Source organism: Hemitrygon akajei, chromosome 23 (genome assembly GCF_048418815.1).
Source record: "Hemitrygon akajei chromosome 23, sHemAka1.3, whole genome shotgun sequence".
NCBI classification, from domain to species: Eukaryota; Metazoa; Chordata; class Chondrichthyes; order Myliobatiformes; family Dasyatidae; genus Hemitrygon; species Hemitrygon akajei.
Genome location: NC_133146.1, coordinates 17,146,432 through 17,164,765, shown reverse-complemented (window position 1 = coordinate 17,164,765; position 18,334 = coordinate 17,146,432). Strand labels below are relative to the sequence as shown.

Genomic DNA, 18,334 nt, shown 5'->3' with positions numbered 1-18,334 from the left:
GTCGACAGATTCTTGATCAGACAGGGTGTCAAAGGTAAGGGGAGAAGGCAAGAGAATGAGGTTCAGAGGGATAATAAGTCAGCCATGATAGAGCAGACTTGATGGGCTGAATGGCCAAAGTCTGTTCCTGTGTCTTATGGTCTATTTCCATGAAACTTTGGCTAATTGGGACGGCCACTTAATTGGGTCAAAGCGTATTGGTCCCGATATGTCCCAATTAACCAGAATCCACAGTGTGGCCTCCGTCGGTCGTGGTCGACCATGGGTACTGCGCCTCTGGTAGTCACTGGCAGTGGCTTCTCCAGGGCGCAAGCCAGGGCAGAGTTGATATGGAGATCTGTCTATTGCCCATGCAGTGGGAGCCCCCCTGCCCCCATGCTGATGACAGGTCCAAAGGAACGACGAAAGTCGATGCAGTTTGGTGCCAGCAGCATCGCAGGAGTTGCCGTGCCGGTGCTGGGTTCAGCAGTCAGCCGCCTTCGGGACTCCGACTCCGGATTTCCCCTCGGGGTTTACTCCCGAAGCCTTTCCCGTGAGCGGGTATAGCTGCAAGGCAGCGGAGATTTGAAATCAGAGTTCTCCCTCTCCTAGATGAGCTACCGTCCGTGGTTAACGAGCCCCATCTGCCCGGAGCAACTGGTTTTAAGGCGCCAGTGGCCCGCCTTTGCCCTTCTCCTGTCAGTGAGAACAGCTCCGCCGGGCATAAGAACTATGCCACACGTGAAGGCCCGGAGTTGGACTTGGTTGTCAGAGGCTATACTTGGAAAACATTTCATAAGAATCCACTGTACTTGGAAAACATTTCACAGAAAATCTTCCTGTGAAACTTTTTTGGTTCCTTTTATCCTAAAATCTCCAAATAACAAACACGGTTTACTGGGGAAACTTTGCCTCCCACCACAGACAATTCCCCCGCCCAAAGGAAAAGGGAATTCGCAGTGTAGAGGAAAGTACTTGGAATCCTTGGGTTATTTAAATCCAACTCACTCGAGAAAGCACAGTCACTGTTGATATGTAGGAATGTGGAAGCTAATTTGGCCCACAGCTATGTCCCATGAACAGCTGTGTTTTAATGCACCACCTTGTCTGTTTTGTTATTTAAGTGTTGATCTAGGGATAGATACTGACCCCAGGATTTCTGGGAAGAACTTTCTTAACTATTAGAACATAGAACAATACAGGCCCTTTGGCCCACGATGTTGTGCTGACCTTTTAAGCTACTCCAAAGATCAATCTAACCCTTCCCTGCCGCATCTCCCCATTTGTCTTTCATCCATACACGTGCCCATCTTGAGTCTCTTAAATACCCCTAAAGATCTGCCTCCACCACCACCCCTGACAGTGCACTCCACGCACCCACCGCTCTGAATGAAAAACCTACTTCCGACGTACTATTCTAACTATACATTCCGCCAATCACCTTAAAATTATATTGTATTATATTAGATATTGCCACCCTGGGATAAAGGCACTGGCTATGCCTCTAATCACCTTATCCCTCTATAAAGATAGATAGATAGATAGATACTTTATTCATCCCCATGGGGAAATTCAACATTTTTTCCAATGTCCCATACACTTGTTGTAGCAAAAACTCATTACATACAATACTTAACTCAGTAATAATATGATATGCATCTAAATCACTAACTCAAAAAGCATTAATAATAGCTTTAAGTCACCTCTCACCCTCTTTTGCTCCAAAGAGAAAAGCCCTCGCTCAGTCAAACTTTCCTCATAGGCAGCATCCTGGTAAATCTCCTCAGCAACCTTTCTAAAGCTTCCACATCTTTCCTCTAATATCAGAGGGGTACATGATATTCCCAAAAGTGGTCTAACCATAGTTTTAATATCCTATCCATAGATTCCTAGATGAGTACATCACAGAAACAGGCCCTTTGGCCCATCTAGTCCATGCCAAACCAGTTTAACTGCCTATTCCCAATGACCTGCACTGGGGCCATACCCCATCATCCATGTACTTAACCAAACAATGTCCTTAAACATCGAAATCAAGCTTGCATGCACCACTTGTGCTGGCAGCTCGTTCCACACTCTCATGGTCCTCTGAGAGAAATTTCCCCTCATGGTCCCCTTAAACTTTTCATCTTTCACCCTTAACCTATGACCTCTACTTGTAGCCCCACCCAACCTCAGTGGAAAAAATCTACTTGCATTTCCCTATCTACGCCCGTCATAATTTCGTATACTGCTATTAAATCTCTCCTTAATCTTCTACGTTCCAAGAGATAAAGGCTTAATCTATTCAATCTTTCCTTATAACTCAGATCCTCAACTCCCAGCAAAGTCTTTGTAACTTTTCTCTGTACTCTTTCAACCTTATTTACATTTTTCCTGTTGGTAGGTGACCAAAACTGAACAATACTCAAAATCAGGCCTCACTAATGCCTTGTACAACTTCAACATAACATCCCATCTCCTGTACTCATTACTTTGATTCATGAAGGCCAAAAGCTTTCCTTACGACCCTATCTACCTGTGGAACCACGTTCAAAGAATTATGAACCTGTATTCCCAAATTCCTTTGTTCTGCAGCATTCCTCAGTGCCCTACCGTTCATTGTGCAAGACCTTACCTGGTTGGTCCTACCAAAATCAAAACCTCACACTTGTCTGCATTAAGTTTCATCGGCCATTTTTTGACCCATTTGCCCAGCTGGTCCTGATCCTACTGCAAGGTTTGGTGGTCTTCCTCACTGTCCACTACAACCTCAATCTTGGTGTCTTCTGAAAATACGCTGATCCAGTTGACCACATTATCATCTACAAACGTTTGTAGATCATTGACACAGATGACAAACTACGACAGATCCAGCACAATCCTTAGGGCATCCCACTAGTCGCAGGCTTCCACAGACAGAGAGGCGACCATCTACCACCACTCTCCGGCTCCTCCCACTAAGCCAATGTCTAATCCATTTTACTACCTCCGAGCGACTGTCCAACCACGCGGGATCTTGTCAGATCCAATCCACAGCTCCAAAGACAGAATAGCATCCTGATGCCTGAAGAGTCCCGTAATAACTACATCCAGAATCCTCTCAGAACACATCCGTGTCCAGCCACCTCCATCATCCATCAAGCAAGAAAACAGCATCCAAAGACCGCATCGTCCAGGCCAGACTCTCTCCTGACTACTACCACCATCAGGCGGGCAGGCGGTACGGGAGTGCTCAGGGACACTTACTACCCAGCAACCATCACTTCACTCACCACAACTCTGAACTAATTCCACAATCCATGGACTCGCTTCCAAGCACTGTACAAATCTTGTTCTGTGTTATTCATTTTTTTATTTATCAGTCTTTATGTATGGTTTCTCACAAGATCTACTGCAGTTCTTGATTTTCCTGTAAATGCCTGCAAGAAAATGCGTATCAAGGCGACTAATAACGTACTTTGATGATAAATTCCTTTAACTTTTCGACCTCCACTGCAGCACTTGGAGCTGGCACCTCACCCATGCACTGTTCCCACGTCTGTTTGCTGCCAGTTTTCACTGCAGGGCAGGATTTCCAAATTCCTCACTCCGGGAGAAGGCCCGGCCCTCAAACCCAGGGAGCAGTATCTGTGTCTGCGTTAGAACGGCCAGCACATTTCCAAATGCCTGTGTAACCAAGTGCCCTTACCTACTTCAGCTAGCAACACGTACACATTTGGTACAGACCTCGGTGTCTGCTGCCTGACGATCTGTCCTTGACTGGAGACCTTGAGTTAAACAAGCCTTCGCTCGCATTACTTAACAAGTGACACATGTGATAATGCACTGGTCGTCTTCACCACTCCCCAAGGTCCTAGTGCCCTAGATCACCCAGATCGATGTACACTGCATCAAAAGTAATGCCCGCGGTTCAGGTCAGATTCAAAACACAGCGCCAGCAAAATTCCTGCATTTGTATAGCACCTTGGAAAGCCCACAAGATGGTGGGTATATGGTTCGAGCTGCCAGAGCAAGGGGCAGAGGCAGGGACGTTGGTAACATTTAGGTAACAGCTGGTATATATGGATAGGAAAGGTTGAGGTGCAGATGGGCAAATAGGAATGACTTGGATTGGAATCTTGGTCAGCATGCACAAGTCGGGCCGAAGGGCCAGTTTCTGAGCTATATGACTGACACAAGATGCTAATAGCTAATATGACAGCTCCAGAAGAATTTTCAATGTGTACATTTATCCAGGCATACCTAGTTAGTGGTCTACAATGACAGGTACAGGACACACAAGTTCCTCGATTATTCTAAACCAAAGAAATACTGACACACTGACACACACACAGTGCTGGAGGAACTCGGCAGGTCAGGCAGCGACTAATGAAGGGGAATAAACAGTTGACGTTTCAGGCTGAGAACCTTCATCAGGACTGGAAAGGAAGGGCTGGGGGAGAGGTAGGAGTACAGAGTAAGGTGGTGAGGGGGTATAGGGGAAGGAGTGCGAGCTGGCATGTGAGAGGTGAGACCAGGTAAGGGGGGAAAAAGTTGGTGGATGGGGGTTATATGAAATAAGATGGAGGTGGTAGAGCTGAAGAAGGAATCTGATCCTCTTCCATGGTCCACTGTGCTCTGTCAGATCCCTTCTTCTTCAGCCCTTTACTTCTTCCAGTGTTGGTGCATGGCCAAGTGGTTAAGGCGTTCGTCTAGTGATCTGAAGGTCGCTAGTTCGAGCCTTGGCTGAGGCTGCATGCGTGTCCTCGAGCAAGGCACTTAACCACACATTGCTTTGCGATGACACTGGCGCCAAGCTGTATGTATGGGTCCTAATGCCCTTCCCCTGGACAACATCGGTGGCGTGGGAGACTTGCAGCTTGGGCAACTGCTGGTCTTCCATTAAAAAAAACCTTGCCCAGGCTTGCATCCTGGAAACTTTCCAAGGCGCAAATCCATGGTCTATCGAGACTAACGGAGGCCTACACACCTACTTCTTCCGCCTAACCTGTCCCAGCTTCCTTCTTCATTTTGTTACTGCTGTTCCAAGATTTCCAACATCTGCGGAGTTTAATAATACCTCAGCTAGGAAGCAGGATTTAAGGACATCCAACTGTGGGGGGAGAAAGACAGAAAAGTACTAATTCTCCAGTGTAAGGCCCTGGCACCATGTATGGGCTCCAATGGAAGAGCAACTAAATTTGGAAATATGAATAGGAGAGGTCATGAAGTGATCGAACAAAGGCATGGAAACAGGCCCCATGTCTCAACTGGTCGTGTCGATCACAGATTCCTCCTGCTAGTCCCAATTTGTGCGTGTGTGCGTGAATATTAAGCATTCTTGCTTAAATAATTCATTACAGGTTATCTGCATAAATATGTAAAATGCATATGTCATTATGCGACCAAGCGGTATGTGTGCACCTCACTTAAAGTAAATTTTAACATACATGAGTTATCTTCAGACTCTCGCATTCCTTTGAATTACTTTAGTGTTTTAGAGTTAAAAAAAACACAAGTGGCGACAAGGTATTTTTAAAACGAACCCGAGACGGCTACCAACTTGTTGAAGCTGGTTTAAAATAAAGCAGTGCAGCACATGTTCTTTGGAAAGGAATACACGATCGAGTTCTTTTTTTTAAAAAAAAGGCCAAAAATAGAAAAATTCACGGGTTCATAAACAGTGAGTACAGGGTGATAATAATCATTAAAAAAAAACAGAAATGGCTGGCTAGATCAGAAAGATAGACATGCTCGATTGCTCAATGGGTAACTGGCTCATGTATATTGAGCTAATTGAACAGTATTTTGAACCAAATTAAATAGCCAAATGAGAAACTAGTACCAATTTTATTGAGCTCATTGGGCTTAAAGACAACCAGTTTGTTCAGAAGTTCAACTGCTCTAATCAAACCAGATGAAATGAGCTTGCTGATATCATGAAACTAATCCAGGGACATTTAGAACCAAAACCATTGTTCACTGCAGAACGCTTTAGGTTTCATAAACAGAATCAGAAGTTAGTCCATTTTGGCATGTGGCTGAATTGAAGGTGATGTCTGAACATTGTCAGTTCAGTGATGGGCTTAATGATACACCAAGAGATCACTAAGTTTGTGGAATCTTACAAGAAAGATTCAAAAGCAACTCCTAACTGAAGTACAATTTGCATTTAAAAGAGCAGTTGAAATCACTGTATCAATGGAAATGGCAGACTGAGATGTAATTGACTTGCAGTCAGGAATGAAAATGAAAGTGAACAAAATTGCAATGCCCCAACAGAAACCTTCCTGACTGAACAAATTGTGTTACCATTGTGGCAGTGGCTCACATATACCAGATCAACGCAGGTTTAAAGGTGAAAGTTCCAGGTTAAAGTACAATTATTATCAAAGTATGCATGCATACAGTAAGCAACCCCGAGATTCATCTTCCCACAGACAACCACAAAACAAAAAATCCACGGAACCTGTTCAGAGAAAAATCAGACACCCCAAGCTCAGAAAAAACAAACAAATCACGCAAATGGCAAAAAAAGGAGAGGAAAAAATCTCAGATTACAAAACACCAGTCCACAAAAGTAATCAAAAGAGTCCAGGGAGATCCAGTTTCAGCTCAGCTCCAGTTCAATGTAGCACTGTGCCGTTCGTTATCTGAAAACCCCAATCAAAATCATTCAAAATAACAAAAATAAAGAAAGAGTGACCAGAAATACATCCATAACGTGAATGAAGTACAGAGTCCAATCCACAACTGTGTCGATTAAACCTTGCCCAAGATCCAGGTCTCCAGCACTGTCCTCTGGCAGCATCGAGAGATCATTCAAATGCAGGGACCTTCCTTCGGGACCAGTGAACAAGAGGGAGCGAGACACTGTCACACGCAGACACCTTCCCCCGGCAGCAGCAAGCGAGAGGCTGGTAGACGGCTGCATTCCGCTTTCGCTTCAATTATTTCAATCTTCCTCGAGCTTTAGTCAGCGAGAGCGGTGAGGAGTCGTCGATCGTGGGCTCGTGCACCATCTGCAGACTTCTTGGCCTCCCGGTTGCATTGCCACCCTCAGAGGCAGCAGAGCGCCAGATCGCTCAATTGGTCCAAAACCACACCACCAAAATATAGACTGCATGCTCCGACAGCCGCAGAACCACTTTTGGAAAAAAAACGATGTAAAAGAAGTGGAAAAAGTAATTTTGTGCCCTTAGCTGCTGGCAACAAAGTAGGACACAGACAAAGAGCAGGACGGGCAGACAAAAATATATGCACTGCACAAGGAAGAGAAAAAGATGAAAAGTCAAGTTGCACTTTCAAAAGGAGCACTAATCCGCATGCTGTTGATGATAAATCTGATGAGTGACACAGGTCTGTGCAGCCTTAAGATTTACAAGAAGAAAACTGATAAAAGACAAGCAATATGGTTTACACCAGAAGTGAACAGCAAACTAATTAAAATGGAATTGGACACTGGCTCAGCTGGTTTTAGTCATTCCACAAAATGAGTTCGAATGACATTTGAAAGATACTGAGAAGAAGCTTCTGGCAATTCAACTAAGATCTTATACCAGAGAAACGATGACTCCTGTGGGAATGACATTTGCAAGAGTGAAGTACAACAACCAACAAGCGACATTGGGCTTGTATGTGTTAAAAGCAGGAGGGCCTCCATTGTGGCATTGTGATTGGCTGAGATAACTACAACTTGACTGCAGATCAATTCACTATTTGCATGCCACATTCCCTGCAAGAGTCAACTGAAAGCTAATTAAGGTAGGTGTCAAGCAGTGTTCAAGGATGGCACTGGAAATATATCAATACTTTATATTCCGTCTGGGTAGCCTCCAACCTGATGGCATGAACGTCAATTTCTCAAACTTCCGGTGATGCCATACCCCACCCCCCCCCACCATTTCCCTCGCTCCCTTATCTGCCTATCAACTCCCCCTGGTGCTCCTCCCCCTTCTCTTCCTTCCATGGCCTTCTGCCCTCTCCCATCAGACTCCTCCTTCTCCAGACATACAAAAAAGTTGGATGAACTCAGCTGGTCGCGCAGCATCCGTTGAAAGAAGCAGTCGACGTTTCAGGACCTGCTGAGTTCGTCCAGCTTTTTTGTACGTCTTGATTTGACCACAGCATCTGCAGTGTACTTTGTGTCCCCCTTCTCCAGCCCTGTACCTCCTTCACCAATCAACTTCCCAGCTCTTTACTTCATCCCTCCCCCCAGTTTTACCCATCACCCTGTGGTTCTTCCTCCCCCCACCCCCACCTTCTTACTCGGACTCTTTTTTTCTATTCCCGAGGAAGGGTCTCGGCCCAAAACATTGACTGTACTCTTTTCCATAGATGCTGCCTGGCCTGCTGAGTCCCTCCAACGTCCTGTGTGTGTTGCTTATCAAGAGTAAAATACTGTTAAATGAAAATGCTGCTCCCAAGTTTTATAAAGCCCATCCTATTTCTGTGACAAAGTGGCCAGCGAACTAGATCACACGGAGGCTGAAGGAATTCTTTCCTAAGTTGAGTGGAGCCAGTGGTCCCAGTAGCCAAGAAGAAAGGCTCTGCCAGAACCTGTGGTGATTTTAAGGTCACCATCAGCCCAGTACTGAAAGTAGATCAATATCCTCTGCCCAGGATAGAGGATACCTTTGCAAACCTTTCTGGAGGGAAAGTGGACAGCTGAGGCCCAGCTGCAGATGGAGATGAGAAAGTCCAGTGTTTCTCACCGTAAACACGCACAAAGGGACTTATCGCTACAATAGGAGTAGCATCTGCACCTGCTCTCTGGCAGAAAGCAATGGCCCAGGTGCTGCAAGGCTGCCCAGGGACTCCGTGTTACCTGGATGACAACTGCCATCATCAGCAAGGAACATCTCCAAAATCTCAAGACAGTATTAAAAAGATTATAGGCTCAGAGTACAAAGCGACAAGCATGAATTCTTTAAACCAAACATCCATTACTGTGATCACACTATTGACGCACAAGGATTACTGCGTGCTGAAAAAAAATTCAAGCAGTGAATGGCACAAGGCCAAAGGATATGTCACAGCTGTAGTCTTTTTTTTAAAAAAGGATTTGTCAATTACTACAACAGGTTCCCACCAAGCCTGGCCACTGTGCTCCACCCCTTCATGTGCCTATTTAAGTGTTTCTTAACTGTCCCTAATGTATCTGCCTCTGGCCCGGTGTTCCACGCACCCACCACTCTGTGTGAAAAAGCCTACCTCTGACATTCCCCCCCCCACCCATACATTCCTCCAATCGCTTTAAAATTATGCCCCCTCCAATTATCTAGCTAGTGAAAAGATCTGGCCCTGTTGAGGGGGGAGGGGTATAGTCAATGATTTGGGAAATGGGGATCATAAGGAAAATTACAAAATGTAAGGAGAAGGTGGCGGAGTAGACTGAAAGAAAGTTTCCCTCCCCACAACCTAAAGTGGACTAGTACAGGTTGAAGAGCAAGATGTCAATATGGGGTACGAGTATTTTTTATCTTCTCCCCTCCCACAAGGATTAGTTAGAATCTGGGACGTACAACTGGAGGCAGAGAGGCTCAACACACGAAGAGCATCTAGACCAGAACTGAGGCACGGAAATGGGATCAGCTTAGATGGGGCTGGTGGTTAGGGTTGACACAATGGGTCAAAGGACCTCCTTCTGTGTTGTAGGACTCATCAACAACAGCTTTTAGATAGCATTCAGCCAGAGAAATATTACTGACCAACCAGTGATGGGTACCAGACAATATTCTGATCATTTGTGGGGTGGGGAGGTGCAGAAGTGGGTTTTAAAAGAAAGAGCAAAAATTGTAAGTGATTTTGGGTCCCATATCTAAGGATGTGCTGGCATTAGAATAGAGTCTGTAGTAGAATAATCCCAGGAATTAAGGGTTAATAGAGTCATAGAAAAGTACAGCACAGACCCAGGCCCTTCAACCCATCTAGTCTGTGCTAAACCATTTAAACTGTGTACTTCCAATGGTCTGCACCCAGACCTGAGCCAACCATACCCCTACAAACCTCTTATAAACATTGAAATCGAGCACTCTAATGCATCACTTGCGTTGGCAGCTCGTTCCACACTCTAACAACTCTCTGAGTGAAGAGATTTCCCTTCATGTTCCTTGTAAACTTTTCACCTTTCACCCTCAACCAATGACCTCTAGATGTAGCTGCACCCAACCTCAGTAGAAAAAGTCTGCCTGCATTTACCCTATCTATACCCCTCAGAATTTTGTATACCTCTATCAAGTCTCCTCTCCATCTTCTATGCTCCAAGGGAAATAGTCTTAACCTAATGTATGACAAGTGTTTGATGGCTCTGGGCCTGTACCCGCTGGAGTTTAGAAAAATGAAGGGGGAATTCTCCTTGAATTCTATCAAATATTGATAGGCTAATTGGTCACATGGGTGTAAATTGGGGATTGTGGCTCACTCAGCCTGAGAAACCTGTTATTGTGCTGTATCCCGAGTAAATAAATGACCAAACAGCAGATGGAGAAATTCCTGCTCGTCTCAGTCCGATAGCCTGATCCTCAGTCAACAAAGTCCCAAAGTCTACCTGAAGGAACTGAGGGTTCGGCCCCTCCCCGAACTCTCTACACTTCAATGAGATGGGTCAGCCTTTTTCACCCAATCCTCATTCAGCCATCCTGAGTCAATCCAATCAACAATGGCAAAGTATAATTCATTATCAAAGTACGGAAATGTTACCGTATACCCTGAGATTCGCTCCCGCAAAGGCATTTATAGGGATACAAAGAAATACAATGGAATTTAAGAAGAACTCAGCATAAACAAAGACTGACAAACAACTAACGTGCAAAAGATGGCAAACTGTGCAAAACAGAAATTACTGAGAACATGAGTTGTAAAGAGTCCTTGAAAGCAAGTCTGTAGAATGTGGAATCAGTTCAGTGTTGAGGTGACTGAAGTTATCCTCGCTGGTTCAGGAGTCTGATGGTTGTAGGGTAATGACTGTTCCTGAACCTGCTGGTGTGGGACCCAAGGCTCCTGTACCGCCAGCTGATGATAGTAGCGAGGAGAGAACATGGCATGGATGGTGAGGGTCTTCGATGATGGATGCCACATTTCTTGCGGGTGCCATTTCCTTGTAAATGTGATCAATAGTGGAAAGGGCCTTCCTTGTGATGGACTTGGCTGTCTCCACCTTTCTGTAAACTTTTCCATATCTGGCTACTGACATTTCCAATATCGCCCTAACCAAACTCACCTTTACACAAGGACAAAACCACACCTGTGCGGGCCACTCCAGACGAGCCTTGTCAGTGACAGCAAGTGATCCTCGCTAGTGTCCTCCCTATAAATAAAGGGCAGCACACCACACACCTTGTCTGGATAGGTATCGGCAGTACATCCTGCCATCAGTCACCGTACAGCAGCGGTGGAGGGAGTGATTAGGGCTGCGTTTGGGCTGCTTTGTCCTGGATGGGGTCAAGTTCCTCAAACATTGTTGGGTCTGAATTCATCCCGGCAAGTGGACAGGGTTCCATCACCCTTTTCACTTGTGCCCTGTGGATGGTGGGAAAGGCTTTGGGGTGTTGTTGGCAAGCCCCTCAGATTCAGATTCAGATTAGTTTATTGGCATACCCACGCATGAAGCTCACAGAGAAAGACAGTTAAGACATAGGAGCAGAATTGGGCTGTTCAGTCTGGTGTCCGCTCCACCATTCTTTCATGGGTGATTTATTAATTTTCTCAAAGTCATTCTCCAGCCTTCTTCCTGACTAATCAAGGAACTATTAATCTTGGCTCTAAATATACCCAATGATTTGTCAGTGGCAATGAATTTCACAGATTCATCACCCTCGGGCTAAAGAAATTACTCATCTGTTCTACAGGGACGTCCTTCTATTCTGAAGCAGTGCCCTCTGGTTCTAGACTCCCTCCACTATAGGAAACATTCTCTCTATGTCCACTCTATCCAAGACTTTCGATATTTGATAGGTTTCTATGAGATCTCCCCCAAACTCCAGTAAGTACAGGCCCAGAGCCATCCAATGCTCCTGTCTATTACCACTGTATGCTAATAATAATTACAAGTACAAAACAAAAGAATGGACTCTTAAGATCTCAGGCTCCACAGCAACAAATAGAAGTCCACTTTGAAATTATTCACCAGCCCAAACCCTGACTCCAGCAGAGTGCAGGTTTGCAGAGTAACATGACAATGGTGTTGTGTAATGTGATGCAAGGTCAGAGATGCCACATCAAACCCAGCACAAAATCCAGTCACCACCTCCACCTCAGCTACAGTCAGTGGCCCCCTTTCAACCTTACTAATTTCAAAATTAACTCCCTACACAACGTCCAGCTGATCTCAGGCGCCTGTTATCTGTGGGACAAATGATAGGTCTGAAGGGGCAATTAGACAATTGCAGTTTCATCTTCCACATCGGTGAATCTTTTTTGCAATTTTACCTACGGCTTCCAAAGGACTTCAGCCAACCGTTCATTCAGCACTCACCCATCGCACTCAATTACCGACACAATAACTCATCCTTTGTACTTTAAAACCTCCCACACAAGAAGCATTCTACTGCTCACAACGCATCCTTTGAACTTTCTCATCTCTGGCTAGAGACCTGTGAAAACACTTAAACAGCCCAAAGATGTTTCCGAAACAACATAATCCACGTGACATCAGATACACTGGCATACCAAAAGTATTTGGAAAGACCCATTAACAGAATATAGAACAGTACAGGCCCTTTGGCCCACGATGTTGTACTGACCTTTTAACCTACCCCAAGGTCAATCCAACCCTTCCCTCCCACGCAGCCGTCTAGTTCCCTTTCTTCATGCGCCAGTTGAAGAGTCATCACCCTCCATACCTTCCTCCAATCACATTGAAAACCTTACAATTACACCCTCGTTGCGTTAGCCATTTCTGCCCTGGGAAGAAGCCTCTGGCTGTCCACTCATTCTTTTTTTTTAGATCAAAAAAAGATTGAAAATGAAAAGAGATTAAATACAAATCAGAGAAGTTATATCAAATACATATTTCAATACAAGTACAAAGAAAGGAGTGTACACTGTCAAAATCATGTATAGTACAGTATTGAGCCAACAGATAAAAGGAAACACAACTCCTCTTAACAATTCATAAAAAAGACTCAATATTTCTATTCTTGAGAAGAAACCCCCCCACTAAACTAACCTAAAACAAAAAAAAAACTGGGCAGTCCATTTGAGGATATAATTATTTTAAAAAAATTGGCCACTCAATCTATGTCTCCTCTGCACTATTTATTTCCACAATTTATAACTTTTACGTCTTGCATTGTATCGAGGCTGCAAAACAATGTATTTCACCTCATCAAATCATCTCTTATCCTCCTTTGCTCCAAAGAGAAAAGCCCTAAGCTCACTCAACTCATTCCCAAAAGACCTGCTCTCTAATCCAGGCAGCACCCTGGTGAATCTCTTCTGCACCGTCTCTAATCCAGGCAGCACCCTGGTGAATCTCTTCTGCACCCTCTCTAATCCAGGCAGCACCCTGGTGAATCTCCTCTGCACCCTCTCTAATCCAGGCAGCACCCTGGTGAATCTTCTCTGCACCCTCTCTAATCCAGGCAACACCCTGGTGAATCTTTTCTGCACCCTCTCTAATCCAGGCATCACCCTGGTGAATCTTTTCTGCACCCTCTCTAATCCAGACAGCACCCTGGTGAATCTCTTCTGCACCCTCTCCAATCCAGGCAGCACCCTGGTGAATCTCCTCTGTACCCTCTCCAATCCAGGCAGCATCCTGGTGAATCTCCTCTGCACCCTCTCTAATCCAGGCAGCACCCTGGTGAATCTCCTCTGCACCCTCTCTAATCCAGGCAGCACCCTGGTGTATCTCCTCTGCACCCTCTCTAATCCAGGCAGCACCCTGGTGTATCTCCTCTGCACCCTCTCTAAAGCTTCCAACATCCTTCCTATAATGAGGCAACCAGAACTGAACACAATAATCCAAGTGTGGTCTAACTGGAGTCTGTTTTTTTTAAAAAAATATTATATTTCACACACACACACACACACACACACACACACACACACACACACACACACACACACACACACACACACACACACACACACACACACACACACACACACACACACACACACACACACACACACACACACACACACACACACACACACACACACACACACACACACACACACACACACACACACACACACACACACACACACGAGTTGCAACACTACCTCTTGGGTCTTGAGCTTAATTCCTGACTAATGAAGTATTAATACTTTGAATACTTTTCATCTCATGAAATTATCAGATGACCAACCGGCACAACACAGCAACGGCATCCAACACATGTACTACACCACATCTGGGGTATCTGTTCTACAGATTCTTGCTGGATCCCTTGGAGCAGTAACACTTTCAGGACACTGGCAGAAAAAAAACTACAGAACTCATAGGATTGCTCAATTACCATCAGCCTATGCGCTGTAGCACCAGAGGTCCCAACATACTAGACAACTGTTACATGAATGCCCACCACTCCGTGCCCAAACTACATTTTGGTAACTCGGATCACTGGGCTGTCCTTCTCCCACCTGAATACAGGTTGAGGCTAAAGAGGAAAGCTCCAGAGATAAGGATGACAAAGAGGTGGTCGTGGGAGGCAGAGGAACGGCTACAGGATTGCTGAGTCAGTAGGCCGGGCCGTGTTCAAGGCATCATCTGTGGATCAGAATGAATGCACCATGGTTGCCATGGACTGTTGTAGACAAGGGTGTTACCACCAAATCATTCAGCATCTTAACCCAACCAGAAGCCCTGGATGAACCACGAGATCGGCAATCTGCTGAGGGCCAGATCAGAGGCATTCAAGTCTGGTGATCAAGAAAGTTACAAGAGGTCCAGGCACGATCTCCAGAAAGCGAACTCACATGCGAAGTGGCAAATCCGAACTAAACTTGAATCGATGAAGGGTGCTTGACAGCTGTGGCAGGGCTCGAATACCATCACCTCTTACAAAGTTAAATCAAGCGACAGAGGAGGAGGCAGCAGGGCTTCACTTCCAGTTGAGCTCAAAGCTTTCTATGCTCGCTTTGACCAAAACATGGAGGAAACCACTACAAACACCCACAGCCCCCGATGATCTTGTGATTTCAGTTCTGAGGCCGACAAACGAGCAGCCTTCAGAAAGTTAAGCACATGCAAAGCATCTGGCCCAGACGGGGTAGCTGGACAAGTTTTAAAACCTTGTGCTGATCTATTGGGTGAAGTGTTCACCAAGATCTTTAGCCTCTGGATTCGGCAGTCCAGTGTATCCAGCTGTTTCAAGCAGTCTTCAATTATACCAGTGCCTAGGAAGAATGTGGTAACCTGCCTCAATGTCTATCATCCAGAGACACTTCCATCCACTGTGAAGTGTTTTAAGAGGTTGCTGATAAAACATGTCGACTCCTGCCTGCCAAGTGACTTGGATCTGCTCCAATTTGACTACCGGAGCAACAGGCTCACGACAGATGCCATCTCACTGTCTCTTCACTCAACCCTGGACAGCAAAGATGCACACATCAGGACACCCTTCATTGGAAGCTGAGCCATAGTCAATATTATCCCCTCAAAACTAATCATTAAGCTTCAAGAACTTAGGCTCCATTATCTCCTTGTGGAATCGGATCGAGTTCCTCACCCATCAGTATGGATTGGCAACAGCATCTCCTCCATGGTCTCCATCAGCGCTGTGTGTTTAGTGTGCTCAGCCCCCTGCTCTACTCACTTTATACACAGCTCCACTGCCAAATTCAAGTTTGCTGGCAACACCACTGTCACAGGCCGAATCAGCATATAGGAAGGAGACTGAAAATCTGGCTAAGTAATACCATAACAACAACCACTTAATCAATATCAGCAATGACAAGGAACCGAATATTGATTTCAGGAGCCGGAAACCAGGGGTCCATCAGCCGGTCCTCATCAGAGGAGGAGAGGGTCAGCGACTTTAAATTCCTCTGTGTCATTTCAGAGGAACTTGACCCAAGCCTAGCATCTTAACTTCCTTAAGAAGGAAGTTTGGCAAATGCCTCTACTTCCTCAGGAGTTTACTTAGATTTGCTATTACACCTAAAACTTTGACATACTTGCATAGATGTGTAGTGGAGAGTATAATGACTGGCTGTGTTGGCATGTGGCCTAGTGGATAAGGCATCGGTCTAGCGATCTGAAGGTCACTGGTTCGAGCCTCTGCTGAGGCAGTGTGTTGTGTCCTTGAGCAAGGCACTTAACCACACATTGCTCTGCGACAACACCAGTGCCAAGCTGTATGGGTCCTAGTGCCCTTCCCTTGGGCATGGAGAGGGGAAGGCTTGCAGCATGGGCAACTGCCGGTCTCCCATACAACCCTGCCCAGGCCTGTGCCCTGGAAACCTTCCAAGGCGCAAATCCATGGTCTCACGAGACTAACGGATGCCTATTAAAAAAAAAGACTGGCTGCATCACAGCCTGGTATGGAAATGCCAAAGATATTGAATGGAAAATCCTACACACAGTAGACGATATGATACAGGTAAAGCCCTCCCCACCACTGAGGACATCTACACAAAGCATTACTGCAAGAAAGCACATCCATCATCAGGGACGCTCGTCACCCAGGTCATGCTCTCTTCTCACTGCCGCCATCAGGAAGATATCCAGAACTCACATCACCAGGTTCAGGAATAGTTAATACCCTTCAACCAATGGTGATAACCTCACGTGCCCCATCACTGAAATGTTCACACAACCTGGGGACACACTTTCAAGGACTCTTCATCTCATGTTCTCGATATTTATTGCTCATTATTATTTCTTTTTGCATTTACACAATTTTTGTCTTTTGCACAGTGGTTGAACGCCCAAGATGGTGCAGTCTTCCACCGATTCTATTATGTTTATTATTCTATTATGGTTTGATATGCCTGCTAGAAAATGAATCAGTGTCGTATACAGTGACATACATAAATTTACTTTGAACCACATAACAATGGGCTAGGTCAAACAGGATGGGCAGATTGGCTTCATCCTGTGGTGCAGTGGCTACATTAGTGTCACGGGATGATGCCTGGGTGTCAATTATCCCCAGCCAGCGTGACAGTGACAATCTACTCTTAATACTCACTGGCATTACCATTGCCGATTCCTCCCAGCAACAGCCCGAGAGTCACCGCTGATCAGAGTTTGCAGCGTCTCCCCATGACCGCGTGGGTTTCCACTTGGTGCTCCAGGTTCATCCCACATTCCACAGACGTACACTACGCTAGCGACGGAAGTGCTGCCCCCAGCGCACGCTCAGACGGTTGACATTTCACCGCAGCTTTCAAAGTTTTGATGCACGTGTGACAAATAAAACGAATCCTTAACAGAGACCTCCGCTCACAGAGCACACAGCCAACGGGCACAACGGCCACCATCATTTATACGGCACCTTTCCTCAACTCTGCTAACACAAATCACAGCACACCGTGGAAAAGTCAATCCCATCAGTTACTACGAGAGGAGCAAACGGAAAATCGGCGCAGTGGGCTGTCTGCACGCCGCATGGTGCTTCCTGGGGGGGGGGGGGGGGGGGGGGAGGAGCCTAAACCAGACTCCCCGTGGATTTGCTACAGAAAGTCAAGAACCGGACAGTCAGCTACAAAGCAGAGGGACTGGGAGAGGGAAGCATTTAGTTTTCAAACCCTATCCCCCAACAAAGAAAAACCAGGCACTGCTCGAGAGGCAGATGATCCTGGGATTCCCCCGGTTGCTGGACAGATTCAAAGGGAGCAGCTCAGGAGCTCAGGGCCTGCACAGGTTCACCCACGCAACCTCAATCCTGATCACAAAACAAAGCTGGCAGCTCGGCAGCAAAGGAAAACACATGACACACACACACACTGTGACAAACAAGCGCAGAACAACAGGTTAGTCCAAAATACAGCGTTTAATGTGGTCAAACGAGGTTCCGCTTCCTCCACAGAGACAGACAGAGGTGCAGAGAGAGTTGTGTCAAACACCTTGCAGGAGGGGTGCGTCAAAGGCCTTCCAGTGGGGTCCAGGGGATTTAGAACTCAACCCGCTGCCGTTGGCAGCTGACAAAGGTGAGTGGAGACACATCAAGGGCTGTGCCAGGTCATAAGTATTTCTGACAGAGATTCAAACCTAAACATGAAGTTAATGATTCAAAATTTTCGCCGTTTTAGTTCATTACATTTAAACAAATCCACTATATTATAGACTATGATGCAACACACCTTTTAAAAACTCAAGTAACATTGAGGTACCTCACCACAACTACACTCAGCATCTGGCCTCAGATCTGGCTGATAACGTAGCAAAGTAGATCAGCAAATTTGTGGACGATACCGAGATCGGGGGGGCACGGTAGACAGC

General features: G+C 45.8%; 1 protein-coding gene across 6 annotated transcripts in view; it reads right to left on the bottom strand.

Annotated features, from left to right (window-relative positions):
- Window positions 1-18,334, bottom strand: part of LOC140715200 (CREB3 regulatory factor-like) — a 95,117-nt gene that overhangs the window by 58,122 nt on the left and 18,661 nt on the right. Inside the window, exon 1 of one of the 6 annotated variants that reach the window (XM_073027050.1) lies at window positions 3,650-3,707. The exons of the other annotated variants lie outside the window; for them this stretch is intronic. The gene's annotated coding sequence lies outside the window, so the exon portion shown is untranslated. Of the gene's footprint in view, window positions 1-3,649; window positions 3,708-18,334 lie in introns of those variants that run through there. 6 annotated transcript variants of the gene reach the window in all.